General features: G+C 31.9%; 1 protein-coding gene across 49 annotated transcripts in view; it reads right to left on the reverse strand.

Moving 5' to 3' along the window:
* RIMS2 (regulating synaptic membrane exocytosis 2) overlaps window positions 1–19,957 on the reverse strand; it is a 592,339-nt gene that overhangs the window by 176,158 nt on the left and 396,224 nt on the right. The gene's annotated exons all lie outside the window — the stretch shown is intronic.

Below are 19,957 nucleotides of genomic sequence, written 5' to 3' on the forward strand. Positions count from 1 at the left end.
GTTAATTTTTAATAAAATAACACAAATTTATATTACATAAAAGGACTAAAATGAAAGATTTGACAGTGATCTCACTACTAACTGAAAGTGCCCATTAAATCCTCTTTCCATCCTTATATGAATATGATCCATTAATAAATAGGTCATAACCATTCTTATGTAAAATTCACTTAATTTTAATTGGCAGATAGAATATTCATTTAAATAATAAAATCTCAAAAATTTAAAGTTATACCAAATATATTTTAAAAAATCTTTTGGCTTTCTTGTCTTCCTTGTTGTTAGAATTTGTATTATACATTATTTGCATTATAACAGCCTCATTTTCAAAGAAAAACTTACAGTCAGCATCATTTGAGTGGCCAGATCTTACTTAAATGGGAATAAACTGTAAGTACTTATTTCACATATACCATTGCAATGAATTACAGACTTCTGTAAATCTTGAAGAAGCTAAAAGTAACAGCCTCCACAATTCCTCTTTATTTTTCCTTGGATCATTACTATCCCACAAACATTCTACTTTTCAGTGCTATTTTAATGGCCATTCTAATGAGAACTCTTTCTAATACTTCCTTTAACCAATAACCAGTTAAATAGTAAGAAGTTAAATATAGTAAAAGTATACCCTTGCTTTGGTATCTGTTATAATTATGGCTGAATTGTAGTTTTAGTTGTTGTTTTTTTTTAAGATTTTATTTATTTATTTGACAGAGATTACAAGTAGGCAGGCAAAAGGGTAGGGGGAAAGCAGGCTCCCTGCTGAGCAGAGAGCCTGATGCTGGGCTCCATCCCAGGACCCTGAGATCATGACCTGAGACGAAGACAGAGGCTTTAACCCACTGAGCCACCCAGGCACCCTGTAGTTTTAGTTTCATTTTTAAAAAATATAAAGACTCTGCAGAGAAGATATACAGTATTTTTTTTTTTTTGGTTCATTCCATCATATGAGCCAAGAAAGGAGAAATAAAAAATTTTCATATATTATATCGAAAAAGACATTTATAAGGTATAATGAATACTTCATAAACCCCATAATATCATTTCATCATTTATGGCAATTATTTTTGGGAAGTATTTTTAAGTTTAGGTGCATCAAGCAAAGTAATACAACATCTTTGTGTTTATCTATGTACCTACCAACTAAAGCTGCTATATTTTGGTCCTTAAAATTAAAAAAAGAACTACTGAAGATAAACAGATATAAAAAATAATTACTTTCATTGATTTATTTGGTAAAAAAGTTAAGTTTGTAATAGTGTATATGACGCCAAATTTTATGCAAAATTTTGTGCAAACCAAAAATTTTCTCTTCCTAATATAATGTATTAACTATTATTAAATTTTGACTTAATACACCTCAAGTTCAAAAAGAAAGAATAATCTTCAATCAAATTAATTTTAAAAGGTATGTACATGGGCCCGCTTATCTATAAATACAGTTTTTACCAAGTGTGTATGATATCTATTGGAAACTTGTTTACGGTTAATGTTCTTTCTCATTTATCACCATTTACAACAGACATAATATTGGTCCTATTAGATGATTTTGTACTTAAGTAAACACAGGTCCTTCAGGAGCAAGAATTCTGTTTAAAAAGATTCCTGACCAAAAACAAACAAACAAACAAACAAACAAAAATTCCTGACAATGAAACAAAAGCCTTAATACTTTAAAAGCATACTAGAACTTTCATATAATTAAAAACTAATCATATTATGAGGGCTTTTGAAAGATCATAGCCTTAGTATGTCCCTTTGGCAGGAGAGATACTTTTCAAAATGAAGACTAAATAAGCAATTACTTTGTAGGAGTGTCTCAATGGTACAAAAATCAGGATGGATCTAGAATATAAAAATAAAATGTTTACCAAATTTACAGATTTTGAACTAAAACTCTCCAATGTGAAAACATCTTGAAGAATTAGTTCCTCAACCAAGTGTCTGAGTTTCTTTTTTAAACTAATTATTACTTTCTGTAATCTTGTCATCAACCATAAAATAATTGAATGTTTACAATAGCTTCTACCTATTAAAATAAGCAAGGTACAATCTTTTAAAATATTTTGTTATTTTTAAAAGCTCACTAATAAAAATGTTTTTCTTTTAAATATCTTCTTTCCTAGCTGTACTGTTCTTCACTGATTTTGTCCTTGAGGTCTGACACATAATGCAATTTTAAATACAGAAGAAAAATATACTCAGAGAATATATTGAGTGAGTTTAAAATAATTGACTTTCAAAATACATCACACTATTTATCATAAAAACAACAGTCATTGAATTATAGCTTGGCCTTATAAGCTTATCTGTATATTCAGAGGAAACTGAATCAACTTTAAATAAGCAACTAAACTCATAAATCATGAAATTTCTCTTTATTGATAGGAAAACACAGTTATTAACAAAGAATGCTATATTTACATCTGAAAGTATCAATAGTATTTAATTCTGAAATTCCATCAATTAATTTGTCTTGCAATAAAATATTTACTTTGTTTTATATCATTTTTTATAAAAAATAAAATTCATTTATTCTACAACAATCTGGATATTACCAGAGTCTAATACTGACTAAGAACATAACCTTGATTCTCTTTTCTAGATTAGATGAATTAGATTAGCATTTAACTAGAAGACTAATTTAGATTATCAGTTTAGATGGAAACACATTGTTTCTACGTTTAAGAAATGTCAAAGTACCCAAAAATAAAAGGAAGCAAAACTCCACAACACCAAATAGTAAAAAAAAAAAAAAAGCTAAGTATTAAACACACTAACAAAATACATCTTTCAGTATTTACTTTTTTTTAAGATAATTTTGCAAAGCATAAATCCAAAGGTAGAAGAAAAAAAATCCCTACCTTCCCCACAGTTACAGGTCCACAAAGAATACAATATGATAAAGTCCATATTGGAAAAAATTAAAGGTTAATACATTAAGTAAATTATATAATTCTAATACTAAGGGCTTATGCATCAAGATGCTAGAGTATGTAGTAAAACAGAACTTGTTACCTGAATAGTTTCTATTTCCAAAATAATATATAATCATACAGTAACCCAGCAAATTGTTTCACTGCCCTTTCCCAAAAAGGCATAGACTTATTTTCCAGACAAGAAACAGCAAAGTAAGTAGCACCATCATGGTTTCAGGATAATTACAAGAAGGGTAGCTAAGTTATTATACACTTAAAAAATAATGAACCAAGGTAGATAATCCTTTTTGGAAAAGTATCAATTAATTATCAAACACATCAGAAATCATTTAAAATTATATCTCAAAGTCCATTCTGAACTATTTAAGTCCAAGATCTTTATTTAGAGAAACTGTATCAGTTCCAAAACATTCATTCAGCCTAACTAAAATTAGCATTCTCACCAGAGTTTTTGTGGGATGAGTTTAAGTAAAATATGAGATAAAAATTTAATATAAAATATGCTCTTTTTTCAGAAACATTTCAATTACTCTAAGAACAGATAGACTCACAAAGTGAAAATATAAAGCTCAACAGATTAAAGTTTTTCAATGTTTAATAGCAAAGCATTATTATAGGCCATAGTATTCTAGTCTGGAATCAGATTGCTCATTAAAAATTAAACAACAGGTTTTTCCATACTCAAATAATCTTGACTTCTGTCAAGATTGTTTTATTAACTTTATGGTCTAAACAAAATCTAATTCACATCTAGCTGAGGAAGACGTTAGTGATTTACACTAAACACTATCCGTAAACCCTGAAGTTTAAAATCATTTGTACAATACTTATATTTGTGTTCATATCTAAGATACTAATCTGATAAACACCATTATATTTCCCAGGAATCTTCATCTATCCCATCAATTAAGTGAGAGATACTGAAAATAAATCACCTTTCTTGCTGATAACCCCCTCAGGACAGTCAGATTTTGAAATATCAAGACTTTTCTTTAAAAGAAGCAGAAACTAGTCCATAATACTTAAAGTTCATCCAAATATTCATTAACACATTTTCTAGCTTTTTTGGTGCCATTTAGTCCTCTGGTTCTATATTCTTATGTTTAAAATAAAAAGTTGAAATGATTTTTAAGTTATTAGCATACATCCTAAAAATGGCAAAATTCCCAGCTATTATTTTTGCACAGATTCTGATAAAACAGCAACAAAAAAAGCAGTATACACTATTGATACACATAGCTGACTTTGCATCTCAGATTTGGGTTCAAGTCCTTATGAATTTTTCTAATACCACAAGTTTACTATAACAATCTTCTGATGAAGAATCTTTGACAATTAATGGAAAATGTGATCTTAGCTTTTAGTGAATGAAAATAATGTATTAAACATGGATTACAATCAATAGATTATTAGTATCATAGACATACTTAAATATGAAAGAGAGAACGACTCCAAACATGTCTTCTGTAAAGCCCATGCTCAAAACATAGGTAATTAGCCCCACTCACCTGATATCCCATTATTTGCCTCCCATTTTATCACTTCAAAGTTTCAATTGTTGAAAATAATCCCTACATATCCCACCTTTCTTTAGGAAACAAACAATGATATTTAGGAATACTAACATTTAACAAGTGTTTGCTGCCTTAACATACCGCATACTTACTCACGACATTTAGGGTGGGAATTTCCAGGGCCAGTTTGAATTTCCTAGTGTATGGGAAAATGCACAATTGCCAAAATAGAAAAATCTATAACCATTTTAAGCCATGACATTAAGGCACTCTAATTACATTAATTTTCCTCTTTTACACATGATGTTTATATTCAGTTAGAGGACTCAAGGGATAAAATATATATATTCTATCTATGAGAATATACAAATTAATAATATTTAGGAGATTTTAAAAATTTTGTTTGTGAGGTTTAAGATTTTTTTAGCCAAACTTTGCATTGACTTTAATATTCAATGTAATTTATTTATATCGATCTATATGGCTATAAGCCTATTTATGTAATCAGATATCATGGCAAATAAGACAAACAATAGTTTAATAACTAAAGATAACTGATATCACACAATATTGCAAGGAAATATTTTTACAGTAATAATTTTTGTTATATAAATCATTAATTTTATACTATTTACCTTTAAATCTCATTAAATATATTAAGATAATTATTATTTTCAAAACAAACTGTGATGCATAATTGAAAAATTGAAAAAAAGGCAAGATATTTCTCTGACAACTTATATATTTAAATTCCCAATGTAAATTCCTGCTTATTTTATTAAATTTCCAGAATGTGTATAACTAAAAGAGAATTCACAGATTAAGCCACTTGTGCTATAGCATTTTTTCTTCCTCTCCAGACTTATGTAACATAATTATTTTTCTCAAAGCAACCTACTCTTCTCCTTAAAACACTATCACAATTGATAACATAGTCATTAGTATAATCACTTTTAATTTATATATTTTTGCCAGAATGTAAGCTTTATGAGGACATTGCAGCATTAGTGTTGTTTACCCAGATAACTCAGTACCAATCACAATTTCTGGCATACAACGGATAGCAGTGAATATTCATTAATGAATCAGTTTAAAATTAATTTAATTTAATTTATACTGATACATTTTAAAATATAAAAGTTTCAGAGATGTAAGATGAACTGAGTCACCATATAAAAATACATTAACACTGTTACTATAGATGCAGTCATTTTAATGATAATATCACTATCAGAAAGGCCATCCTAAAATTTGGAAAGAAATTTTCAACGGACTTTCATCCAATCATGGATTAAGGCTAGGACTGATTATTCAGTTTATTGATTACTTCTGCCCTTTGCTTCTCTTCCTTTTACTCTTGGTTCAAGTTTTTGTCTTCTACTAAGTTAATAATACCTCTCCAAAGAAGAAAAGAAAGAGGAAAATAAAATTACTTCATTTCATTTCAATTCATTTGTAGAAATAATGGACTATAGAGACTACTGAATTCACACAATATGCTATCACTCTTTGTGGTTGTTAGCAATATCTTAGCTGCAAAAGTTGTAAAATAAGTCATTTCCAATATCTGGTATAGTGCTTTGACTTCTGTATAGTACTTTTTAAGAAAACAAGTAATACCTCCCCATTAAGGTACTTTAATTATATGTATTTATATTTAATTATATATATTATATTTAATTATATATTGTGATCCTTTTCCAAGAAGGTACTTTAATTTGGGCCAAAACAACCAAATATATAAATGACCATTTTGCTTAAATTAGTCAATTTTTCTCCTAGAAAAGTAATCTTGATAACAAAAAAAACCTTTTTTCCAAAATACGTAGAATTTGTTTTCTACACATATCTTGAAATAAAGTGTTCACCACTCTAATTTAAATAGGGTCTACACACTATAAAGTTCACACCAAAATGAGAAAGATGAGGTACAAGCACACACATAATTAAAAAGCATGAAATGCAATGCTTAGAGTCTCATGCTTTCAGTGGTTTTCCAAACCCTGACAAACCTGGCTCAGATTGGTGTTTCTTTTTCGGCAATGGTTTGTCATCACTTATTGTACCATTCACCTTTTTCTGCTGGTCTTCCCATGTAACTTCTAGTATAAACCAAAAAACAATCATCAGAACTTATCAGAAGCATAGACAATGTGTACAACGAGAACCTAAAAATACTTCAGAACCTAATTAGTTTTTAGATTTTTCCCCCTATGTTTTCCCACAGATTTTTATTAATAGGTAGTCAATATTTTAAATACAGGAATGTGATATTTGAATTTTCTTATAAGTTTCAAAATCCAGAGCACTAAAATTTGTTCCAGTAATCTCCAAAATTTATTTTTGATAAAATAAGTGGGGCCAAGGTATGAAGAAAATATAATTAAAATGGCTTGGTAAATAAAGGTTTTTTTAGTTGTTATTAAATAATATTAATTTATTTTAGAAATAAACATTTTGCTAAGCATTATGTTATTATGGTACAATAAAATGTTTATGTGGAATTAAAATATAGAGACTTCCATACATACCAAGAGAAAATCTACAAATACATTTTAATATATGGTTAGACAAAGTGACTAATTTTTTGCTACCACATTTAGTACTTTCATTAAGTGACAGAAAAATTTATGTGCAGTGGGGTTATTATTTCAATGAAAACTATTAAGTTTGGTTTCATTGAATATGAGTTATCTGGCTTATCTAAAATTATTCAGAATTATTTGTAGTACTGTAAATTATGTTTAAATCCAACAAATATAATTCAGCACTTACTATAATTTGGGCATGATTAGGCACTGGGAATTTAACCACAAACAAAACAGACAAAAGTCCGTGTTCTCATAAAGTTTATATTCTAGTGGGAGAAATTAGATTAAACAGGATAAACAAATAAAATGTTTTGTAACTTAGATATTGGTAAGTGCTAAGAAGACAAACATGAAGTAGGTAAGAAAGAAATAAAATGTCCAGAGGGTGACAGATGTTTGAATAGGTTAGTCATAGAGCACCTCACAAAGAAGACAAGTTTAAGTACAGAACTTGGGAAAGTAGGGGAGTTAGCCATATGGTTATTTGGGGAGAAGGCATTACAACCAGAAGAACAGCACATGCAAATGTCCTGAGGTAAAAGCATGTCTGACATATTCTAGAAAAGCATGGTGAACTCTGTGACTGGAGCAGAGTGGACGAAGGGGAAGGTACTAGAAGATGAGGTTAAAGATGTAATGAAATGGGAAGCGGGGGAGTACAGATCATGTAGGGCCTTATAAGTCATGTATCAAAAGATTTGCTGATCACAATGTAATCTCATAGCAGCATTCATAAATACTTAAGTATACACTTGCCTGTTTTTTATCCACATATTTCTACAACTATATTATAAGTAGCTGGTTACTGTCAATATACATTTTAATCCCCATTTAGTTTTCACTATGTCATACAATAACTAAGAGTTTTGTTAGCTATTTATTAATAGTTGGTTATTTTGTTAGTTAAGATGGTGACTTGTCCACCTTTGGACATTAAATAATGAAATACTAACATTTTATAATATTAACCTAAGCAAAACATAACTAGGGAAATTGAAATCACTGTCAAAATGGAAAATATGCTATACTGCAACATCAAATATAGGGGATTTGGGATACATTATTGTTTTTGATTTTGATTACTTACTATTTTTTGTTTTTATTTACTTATACTGTTAGAATCAACTGCATTAATTGTAAGGGTTTTCCAGTTCCTAAACCTAAAATAAATGTTATTAATAATAAGATGCTTTTTTTCTGGCCCAACATAAATCAGCTTTTGTGAAGAAACAAACTCCTTGATTTGGGAGTATGAAAGTTACACTTAGATGTGTAGTCAACACCCTGATTTTCTAATTGGGTGTTAATAAATAATATGCTAAAGATGCAATATAGGACTCTCAAATGGTAAACAATCTAGATAAAGATACTATATTTCAATCAACTGCTAGTGGGAAGAACAGTCTTAAAACCTTTAGAGAATATATAGACTTTCTAATAAATTCCCCAACTCTAGGTTAAGCCCTCTTTAGTTATAGGAATAAACAAACTGTCTGTACCTTTAACCAAATTAATCTGATATCAAAAACCAACAGACTAATTTCTCTGTTTGGGGAAAATAATAAGCTCATTGAAACAAAGTATTTCTTGATTTTTGAAAAATCTGCACTTTTGGTCATCCACCGATATAATATGAAAGATTCAACAGGATTACAGAGTTATTCCTAAAATGTGCTAAAATCCTATACATTTGTCATCTTAAGGAGTCATTTCATCACTTGATAGTTTATAATGTTACAAAATAGAAGACATGCTATTCTGAAGTGAGATTGAGTATGCAGAAGTCGAAATGGCTTGTTTTGAAAATGGTATAGCCTATTTGTAAATTGGCAGAAAGCCCCTTAACACATAACATGTTTAATTTTTAAACACTTTCTTTGAGTTGACAAACATTTTAGTTGAAGAGAAGTTGTTTATAGTTATTTGTCTTGCGTTGACAGACTGACATTAGCAAGTATTTGTTGAAAATTATTATATGCCAGTAACAAAAGTACTCCATAACTATCAATTTATAAATGACAGCCAATATAACAATGAAAGAAGACCTAGATCAAGGCTATCAATGGTTGATTAAAAAATGTCACAGATAGGTTATTCGACTGAGCCAGGAATGCTAGCTTCTGGAACATTTCTGCTATTAACTATGTGTACAACCTTAGCCAAGGTTCAGAGCCTCTCTGGCCTCTTATATGTTATATTTGAAGTAAGAAATTTAGTCTTGAAAATTTGAAAGGTTATTTCCATCTCTAAAATTACCGAGTTGCTCTTGCTTCTTATTATTCTAGACTTGTCAGATTTTGTAGAAGAATTCTTATACCAGAGATGATGAAATTAGGACACTGAGAGTATAGAATATTTTCTAAAAGTTCTAAATGTAATTATTTAAACCCTCTGTTAAAATTCAAATGTCTACTTTAAAACTGAATTAAAGTTATAAAAAGAACAGAACTATTGACTCATTACTTCGTTAATCACCCAAAAACCCATGCTGAGAGCTACCTATATCTAGTTAGCCCTCTTGGAATTATGGGCCATAGTATTAAAATGAAACTAGCAAACTAGTTCTGTTTCAGGAAACTATTCAAATTGTCGGAAAGTTGTTTTAGACATACTAAACAAAAATAGCAAAAATACCACTGATGGAACACCTTAAAGAGAGTCTTTTCTGTTAAAGGACTATTGTGATAATTTAAAAAAAAATGAAAATGGTCTCCTTAATGTTAAATAATAATGAACTTAAAATTGAAATTTTAAGTATAAAGTGCTAGCATGATTCTGTACAACATACTACCCAAGGTTAAAAAGTGAAGATCAAAGACATATAATGTAATTAATCCGTAAGTATTACTTTGAAAGAATATATGTCCAAGTGTGCAGACCAGGAATCCATTCAAGTACACACAAAAAGTTTGTTCTAGAGGGATAATTTTCTCTCTTTTTTAAAAATAACACTCTAATTGAGTATTTTGAAGTCGAATTGAGTAAGTATTCAGTTGTCAATTTAATTTGTAGATTGGAAAGCTTAAAGATTGATTTAATAATGAAGACTTAACCATGAAGTGAGCTTTTAGGTGACATTTAAGAAACCCAAGTCCTCAAAATAACTATTTCAGCGACTTTCCATCACCCCAGGTAGCCAATCCTATAAATGTTACAACTTAAGAGCATAAATTCTTATGTTAATAAGACTATATTTGTATAATATATGCTTCGATTGCCTTCACGCAGAGCATCATATTTAATCCTATAAAACAAAAAAAAGGACCTTCTATCAGGTGGTTGGTTTCTCCAGGTAAGAAAACAAAGAGCTGGTTATTAAGGGTAACTGACTAGTTCTCTAGTTTACAAACAATCTCACATTCATTACCTCATTTGATTCTCAAAGTAGCACATTGGGCATAAAAGAAAGATGGTAAGATTTCTTTTTCTCAGATGAACTTAGGTTACGGGCCTAGTGTTGGTACATAATAAAGACAGGCCCTGAGCCAAGGCCCAAAACCTGTGCTCTTACTCCCTCTCCTAAGATCACATCATTTTCAACAACAAATAGAAGATGGCTTTAGAATTATATTCAGGAAATCAGTGATGGTATGGCTTGAATAATGATTGAAGTATGCAGAAAGGTCTGAGGTAGAAGGAGTTTTTCACTAAATCTGATTAGCCAGTTGAGGCTTTGTAAATACAGAAGAAATAAAATGAGCAAAGGAGGAGAGAAAAGTAAAATAAGGAGAAATGGGCTCCGAGAAAGAAAGGAAAGATTAGGAAAAGAAATTTTAAAATATTTGTGTATAAGTACTTAACTTCTACAACTGATCCATTCAGGCTTGTGGATTTGAACGAGGAAGGAAATTTTTAAAATGCATTTCTTCTCCTTCTCCTCGCTCTAGTTCAAACCCTCATAGTGGGCTATTGAAAGACCTGAAATGGTCTTCGGTCCTCTATCTTGTTTCTTTCAAGCCATCTTCCTCACTCTCTCCGAATTACTATTCCATAATACAGATGTGACTGAAGGCATATCCTGCTAAAAACTGTATGATAAATTCCTTGCTATTCTATGGTATCCCTGAATTTCTCTCATATAATTTTTGGTCAAGTCATCATTCATCTAAGTTGGCAAAGAAAGCCATATTTAGGAAATATAAAATCCATTATTATCTAGATACAAATCAAATTTGGAAATTAAGACATGGGTATCTTACTTTCCTTGCCCTAGAAGCACTCACAGGAATACAGAGAGGCAGAAACACAAAGCCTGTCCACACCGTAAATGCTATCCAACCTCTAGAATGCATATAGACACAAATATTCATTATAGATTGTCAAAATTACTTTACTATTTTGGGTTCCTTTGTAACCTGTATTTTCCCCCTCTTCTTTCTCCTTTCTTTCCTCTCTTCTTAGTCAGCAAGGTTAACTATGTTTGAAATAATGTAGGCAACTCTACATTGAGGCTCAAAGGGACAAAACATTTTTCCTTCTGTACATTTAGGAATATGATTTTTTTAAGTTTTTTTTATTTATTCATTTGATGGACAGAGGTCATAAGTAGGCAGAGAGGCAGGCAGAGAAAGAGAGAAAGGGAAGCAGGCTCCCTGCTGAGCAGAGAGCCCGATGCGGGGCTTGATCCCAGGACCCAGGGATCATGACCTGAGACGAAGGCAGAGGCTTTAACCCACTGAGGCACCCAGGTACCCCGGAACATGATTTTTTGATAGGTAGCATGGTAGCATTTATTTCGTCTATCAGCCTGACAGTGAATGACTCACCAACAGTCAATTAGAGATTACATCTGCTAAGTTTCCAAAACCAAACAAAATAAACAAATAACAGTGACAACATAGATAATAAATCAGAAACAAAACCATGAGACATTAGATTTCATTAGCTACATCTCCAAAAACACTTAGTTTCTGTAAAAAAAAAAATTCTTATAAGATACTTTATTGTACAGAAGAGGAAACTAAGGTGCAGAGAAATTAGGAACTTTACCAGATGTCATATGCCTAGGAATAGAAATGAGCTTAGGAGCCAAGTATTGACTTCCAATGGAGTTCTCTAAACACTATAAAACTTGAAAAGTACTAATAATTTAAATAGTTCTGTTAGAGAAGAGTATTCTAAATATTTGCATATTGATTTTTACAAATGGATTAAAACCCTTACAAATGCATTAGCATGTTATATAATAACTAATGCTGCAACCTAATCTGATTTATTCCCCCGGTATTGCTTCTTATGCAAGCTATATGGTCAAGAACAGCATCAAGATGAATAATTTCCTAAAAGCTACTAAGCTATATATATTGAATAAATGGTTCAGGTTTACTTTTATAATCAGGTGTGCTTTTACTTTAAATTGAAAGTTTTCACAGTTTGTGCTGAAAATACAAAGTTGGAGCAAGATATTACGAGGAAATTTTACTAATCACAGCTAACATTTATATGGTACTTACTATTGAAAAGTATTATTCTGTGCAATTTAAATATATCTAATTAGTTAAGAAAGTAAGTTTAGAGCATATCTAGATAGCAAGTAACACTATTTAGAGCAGACTAGTAGACTAGAGTAGGGTTTGTTCAAGGCAGAATTCATCATTATCACTCTTCCAAGGTACCTAGTGCTCTACTGCATTTTTCAGCATCCATCTCCCACACTTGACTTTCTCCTCTCACAGGCTCTAACTTGCTTCCTATGAAGATCTGTATGTACATGTGCACCCCAACGTCTATAGCAGCAATGTCCACAATAGCCAAACTATGGAAAGAGCCTAGATGTCCACTGACAGATGAAGGGATAAAGATGTGGTACATACACACACACACGAATATTATGCAGCCATCAAAACAATGAAATCTTGCCACTTGGCATGACATAGATGGAACTAGAGGGTATTATGCTAAGCAAAATAAGTCAATCAGAGAAAGACAATTATCATATGATCTCACTGATACGAGGAATTTGAGAAACCAGACAGAGGGTTATAGGGGAAGGGAAGGAAAAATGAAACAAGACAAAACCAGGAAGGGAGACAAACCATAAGGGACTCTTAATCTCAGGAAGCAAACTGAGGATTGCTAGAGTGGAGGAGGTTAGGAAAGATGGCTGAGTGATGGACACTGGGGAGGGTGTGCTATGGTAGGTGCTGTGAATTGTGTAAGACTGATGAATCACAGACCTGCACCCCTGAAACAAGTAATACATTATATGTTAATAAAAAATAAAATAAAATTTTAAAAAGATCTGTATGTAATAATAGCTCAGGTCAGTCTCCTCAGGAATATTTACATTTCAGTGTTCTGGAAAGCCTAAAAGCTTCATATTATTAAAATAATTTAGCCACGAGAGAGTGGCAGAATATGAACTAGGACAAGCAGTGGAATATCTTAGGCTGAAAACCTACCCAGAACCCCTCACAACTTACTTACCTCTTTATTTGTATATATCACAATCTCAAGCACTTTCTATAAGTGACATGCTACAAAATAATTTTACCAGCTCTGTTTTGTTATTCTCATTTTATTCTCATTGTTTTATCTTGGGATCTCCCCAAAGCAGGGAACACATCTGATCTGTCAGTGTATCCTCAATAACCACCCACTACAATTAGCTGAAAATTGCAGACATTGGTTGAACTGAACTAAGCCATTAGCTAATATTTAAAATAAAATAAATGGTTGGAACCCATGCAAGAAGATCACCATTTATCTGAAGAGGCAGGATACAGAAATGCATACTCTGGAAGTCAAGACTAGAGATCTGCTACTATGTAGATTGAAGAAAGCTGATTATCCCCTAGATTTCTATTCCTTTGTCAATGAAGAAAAGCAGCTTTATTAAAAGACTTATAAGGCTTCTTCTAAATCTAAAAGTCTTGATTCTAAATCTAGAAGTGAAACCACAGAATACCAAGAGATACACTGGTAAACTACAGGGAGATGACTGGGGCCAGATGGCTCTAGAAAGCAAACCAAGAATCCAGATTCAGAAAACAAAACTCATGTTCATACCAAGTTTCCCATGTGTCCTGCATGCATTGTAGACCCATGATCTCTCCCCTCAGTTCCAGATTTTTATTTTTTTTTCCTTTACAGCCAAACTCTTTCAAAGGCATCTATTATATTCACTGTTCCCCTTCTTTCCCTTCTTTTAAATCCATGCTCCTCAGCCTTCATACGACTCCAACAAAACTGCCCTTAACGAAGGATAACTTGACGACGGCACACTTGCTAAATCGAGTGATGGTTTCACACTCAGTAGCTCTCTCTCGCCCACTGCAAGTACTTTCTTCACCTGTACTCAAAGACACTGTGCTCCATGGTTTCCCTCGTAGTTCTCAGTCTCCTGCTGCTTCATCTTGTCAGCTTCCGAGTATGAGAGAGTTCAGCGCAGGGTCCCTCAACCTCTTCCCTTGTTCTCTCCGTAATCTCAGCCAGCCTCATGGTCTTTAACCTCTCTCTCTCTGAGGGTAACTCCCTAACAGTCCAAATCTCCAACCTGAAATCCAAACCGTATTTTAATTTGCCTATTTGACATCTTATCTTAGATATCCAGGAGGATCTGTAGCTTATATCCCAGACTGAGCCCCTGAAATGTTCCCACCAAACAATTCTTCTCAAGTTTTTTCTTCAGTTAGTAGAAACTCCCTACTTTCCCAGTTACACAGGCCCAAATCTTGGATGTTATTGAATCTCTCTCTTTCATCCTATCAGGTAATTCTGTTGGCTCCATCCTTAATATCTATCCAGAATCCAACTACTACTCCTGTCACTACGATCTAGGCCACTGTCACCTCTTTCCTGGGTTATTGCAAAAGCCTCCCTGTTTCTTATCTCAATTCCTTCAGGTTAGCCTTAACATGACAATTAAACTTAGTTTATTTTATGAAACAAGATGGGATCGGGAGGGAGACAACCATAAGAGACTCTTAATCTTGCAGAACAAACTGAGGGTTTCTGGGGGGGCAGGGGGGTCAGGAAAGGGTGGTGGAGTTATGGACATTTGTGGGGGGTGTGTGTACTATGGTGAGTGCTGTGAAGTGTATAAACCTGGCGATTCACAGATCTGTACCCCTGGGGCTAAAAATACATTTTATGTTTATAAAAAATTAAAAAAATAAAAAAAATGTTAAAAAAAACTTAGTTTATTTTAAAAGAAATGGTATTACGTCACTGGAATCAAACCTTCCCATTTCACTCAGCAAACAAAATCCTAACATTGACTGATGGATGATACCAGTCACCTGCCGCAGCTCGTCCTGACCCAACTTACTACGATTCACCCTGCTTGCTTGGTCTCACTCAAGTCACCTCTTCCTGGCTCTTCCAACAAGTCAAGTTGGCTCTCATCACAGAGCTTTCCTTCTTGCTATTCCCTCTGCCAGGAACACTCTTCTTTCCAGGCATTCAAGTGGTAATTCTGTCACTTTCTTGAGGTATCTGCTCAAATATTACCTTGATGGGAAAACTTCTCAGAATGCATTATCAAGCATTATTTACCCTACTTTCTTGAGCACTATCCCATTATCCTGATGGAATTTTCTTTTTCATACTTATCAGTATATGAAATGATTTGCTATATTCTCTTATTATTTGCTTGCTCCAGTAAATATAAAGATTATGAAGGCATGGAGCTTTGTTTGACAGGTACGCTAGCATATTTCCAGAATCCAGAACAGAGACTAGAAGATAGTAAGTACCCAAAAATGATCTGTAGAATGAATGAATAAGTAAATGAAAGCAATTATAAATAGCTAGAAACTCACCAATTATGCTTAAGTCTTAATTTATAGTGCTATGCTATGGAATAAAGATAGTCTCATTCTAGCTCGTTAAAGGTATGAAGAGCTAATGTATGTAAAGGGATTGGCTTAGGTACATTGTCATTTGAGAACTCTGAAGCCCATTCCGCCTACCAAAGAGTCTGACCTTAATAAAGGGTTAATGGAGACACTCGGGCTGACTGATCACATATTTCACTAACTGAGAGGCAGCATACACTATTCCTATTCCAGAATGATATGTGGGCATGTCACAGAAGATACAATATAAAGCTATTTCTATTTTTATTATTTTCTCCCTTTGCATTTTAAATCAGAAGAGAGGATGGTGATAAATCCATCACTCAATTCAATGTTTGGCCATTTCTAATACAAGGCTACAGCCAGAATTCATAGTTACCTCTATTTATTTATGTATTCCTCTGAATACATAAATAAAGAAGGAATATAGTAACATCCCTTTAACTTATGGAATCTTCTCTAACCCTCAAATATGCTTTAGCTAATTTAAAAACAACCTCTCACCTTAATAGTACTCTTGAACAGTACTGTGAAATTCAACACAAACAGTAAATGTGTCTCTCCCAAAAGAAAACTGCGAAGCAAAAATTAGATACCTAGATCTTAAATAGAGGTGGGCCATCTATGTAACCTATGTAGGATTAATCTATATAACAATGGTGATGCTTTGCAGTAATGAGGATCTTTAGGTACATGAAAAAAATATACTAATAACGAGTGGGAGTAACTCAACAATCATTGTCAGTAGAACCTTTACATGCAAGATCAAAGGAATAACAAGAGTGGGGAAGAGTTTGGAGGTGAAAGGCTTAACAGTGTTCATAGTCAACTAGAGCTCAGGAAGCCCAAAACACCTGCTCAGAGTATTTCCTCTGCTGTAGTATTTACCTTGGTGTCCTCCTATGAAGTCCTTATTCTTTTGATACATTTAAACTTACTCAAATAAAAAAAATGGCATGAAATGTCCTTAAAATTTGTTGCACTCTAACAATTGACTGAACATTTAAGAAGAGATATCTACTTTTCTGATCACTGATGTAAATTTCAGTACATATAAACATACCCTTTTGTAGGTACTAAGCAGAAATCATGGAGGCTAAAATGTAGATAAAAATGACAACTATGTAAATGCACACTGAAAGCTTATGTAAATTTTCATTGTTTTACGGAGAATGTTAATATTTTATAATACTTGATTTCATTTTATTTATTTAGTTACATTATTTTCACCTTTTTAACCTAAAATATCCTAGCATATTTCAAGAATTTTATGATGGAAGGGGTGTTAATGAATAGTTAATTAATACTCCATAGTAAGAAAAATTATAAAATTATTTTAGTGCTAATTAAATACCACACAGAACACTGTAGACATTATTTATAACAGATGAAGACAGGGAAGTATATAATCAAGACTAAAAGACATTTTAACTAAAGCGACTGAAGCAAAAAGTATTCATTTTTAAATTTGGCCCCATAACAAAGGCAAATTGTTATAATACAGAGAAATTTTAGAACATTGTTGTTGTTTTTTTTTTTTAGAACATTGTTTTTTTTATAACCATCTTAAAATGCTGACATTCTGAGCTAATTCTGATTATCAATTATTATAAAACATATACAGTCCCTGTTGTTTTTGACAGAACTTAGTTGTGCTGGGTTATAGAATTAAGCCACCAATAATCATAAGAAAACTAAATCTAAGTATTGAAGTTGATCATCTCTTTTACTCACTCAGGCAATATATTAATTCATGTGTATAAAACTGAAAAATCTACAAATATTGTGGGTGTTTAATATTATTAAACTAAAGTTCTAATTTAAAAGTCTGCTTAAAATATTTTTTAAAATCACTCAGTTTTAAAACAATTTCTGGATTGAAAAATATCTATGTTGTGTTTTTCACGAGGTAACTTGGTCAACACTTTCTCCCTCAGAATCTTAACATGACCAAGAAAGCCGAACTTCTGACTTAAATGACACACATTTCAATAGAATAGGATTGTACTAGGATATTTATATCTATTTAATTTAAGAAAGTATATTCACACACATCACAAACATCAAAAATGAATGTCTAATATATAGAAAGGCACTATTAACTTCATATTAGACTTGCCTTTTTTCCCATTATTAGGCGGGCTTGGTGCTTCTCCCTCATTGTCTTTTAACATTGAAGACAGACAATAGTGGTTAATAATTAAGGTCACTAACAATCCAAATGAAAACCAAGCACACCACAAAAGATGCAATCACACACTAGGGAAACAAATTCATGCATTAAACATGACTTCTCACATTAATGAACACAAGAGTAAAGTATATCCTTCCCATCCTCTGAGAAAAGTAATAAAAACAAAAAAATAAAATGAAGAATAGTCATTTTATAGTAAGTCAGAAAGATTATAGTTATGGTTTTATACTAATTTGACAATTGATATATTCACTAATGAAGTTAATTTTGAGGATAGGAGACAAACTGCTTCAACAAATAGGCTTTATCTTAAGGAAGTGAAAAATAAATAAAAATATTAACTACCACTGAAGCCCCCAAACTTATAATTTCCTAAAAAATGACTTTCCTCTGGAAGCCAATTCATGAACAGTGTGAAAGCATTTCACCACTCATATAGACTAAAATGAGACATATAAGAATGGGCAAATAGGAAAACATTAATTGCACAGCTAAATTAAAATTAAATTCATTTTTTATGCTATTCTCTAAACATGTGATTCCTATAGCATTGCAGGAAAATGGAAGATGCATGACATTCTAGTAGTTAGGATACGAGATATTCAGAACAGAGATAGTTACACATTTCTAGAAACGTGCAGCTAAACTTGCCTTTATTTTCAAGGTCAGACCCATTCTGATGATTATTCTTATCTTTATGATATTAAAAATAGTTACTGATAATCAGGTACTGCAACTTAAGAGGTCTTGCGTCTTATACTGTAAATACTGAGACAATGCATCCAGGAAAATACATGTTATACACAATATCCATAAGGACATTGCTTCACACGGTGGAAAAGGAGAGAACATAAGGCACATGAAGTACACTCTACTGTTCATGAAAGAAAAGTGATGATTTAAACATGATAAAATTAGGACCACGGTCATTCTTCATTGTTCAGTCTTGTTCAGTCTTCACTGTTAAATCTTTTTAAACTGACATCTTAGAAAAGACTAGGATTCAATTCTGCGTTTCAAATAAAAATAGTGGAAATCTGATAAAAGAATTTAATAAAATAAAAAATTTGATAAAAAAGTGTATTAATACATTTACTGATTATGTAATATTTGAAGTTTTAAAATCCTTTCAGGAACATTCTGACAAAGAAAGTGGCAAAAGTTATGACATGTAAATATAATAAGGACTTAAAAAAAAACAACACCAGAATGGAGGCCCTCCCCTCTGAAGATGGAATGTTTAGTAAGAAATTATGATTGTCAATAAATATTAGGACACTGTTGAGTTGGGATGAAGAACAGGAATATGTGGTTAATTGTTCTTTTTTTTTTTTTTGGTTAATTGTTCCTATTTTAGGAAAAGAATTTATGAAGAAAATTGTGATAGTCTCTAAAAGTTTTAATAGAATTTATATTCTACTCTACTTTACTTATAATTTACCTCTACAAAACCAAATTCTTTAGGGAAGAAGCTAGGACTGCAATGTATTACTCAGTGTAACCCAGAGTAGGAACTCAGTTTTTAATAAATAAATGAATTAAATACAGAGTTGGGGTAAAGGATAGGCATGAATTTGATCAGAGGCATTGTCTATAATTTTAGTTTGATTTAAATACTAAAGAACATGTTCAGATGGATAAATTAAACATTCTGGTAAGTTATCTTGATTAGATAGCTTATGTAATATTTCTCCATTAATAAAATTAGGCAATGTATTTAAAAGTCAGTACTGAAAACGTTCTTTATTGTGCATTTATAAATTTGGAGCCCAACATCTAATATGAAATGGAAAAGTCATACTTCTAAAAAATTCAGTTATTTATTTTAGACAGACAGTCTGACAGACCTGCCTTGACCTCTTCACCCTGCTTTTCTCCCCACTGCTCCTCCACATGCCCAGTCTCTTCATTAACTTCTGTA

This window comes from Neovison vison, chromosome 4, assembly GCF_020171115.1.
Source record: "Neovison vison isolate M4711 chromosome 4, ASM_NN_V1, whole genome shotgun sequence".
NCBI lineage: Eukaryota > Metazoa > Chordata > Mammalia > Carnivora > Mustelidae > Neogale > Neogale vison.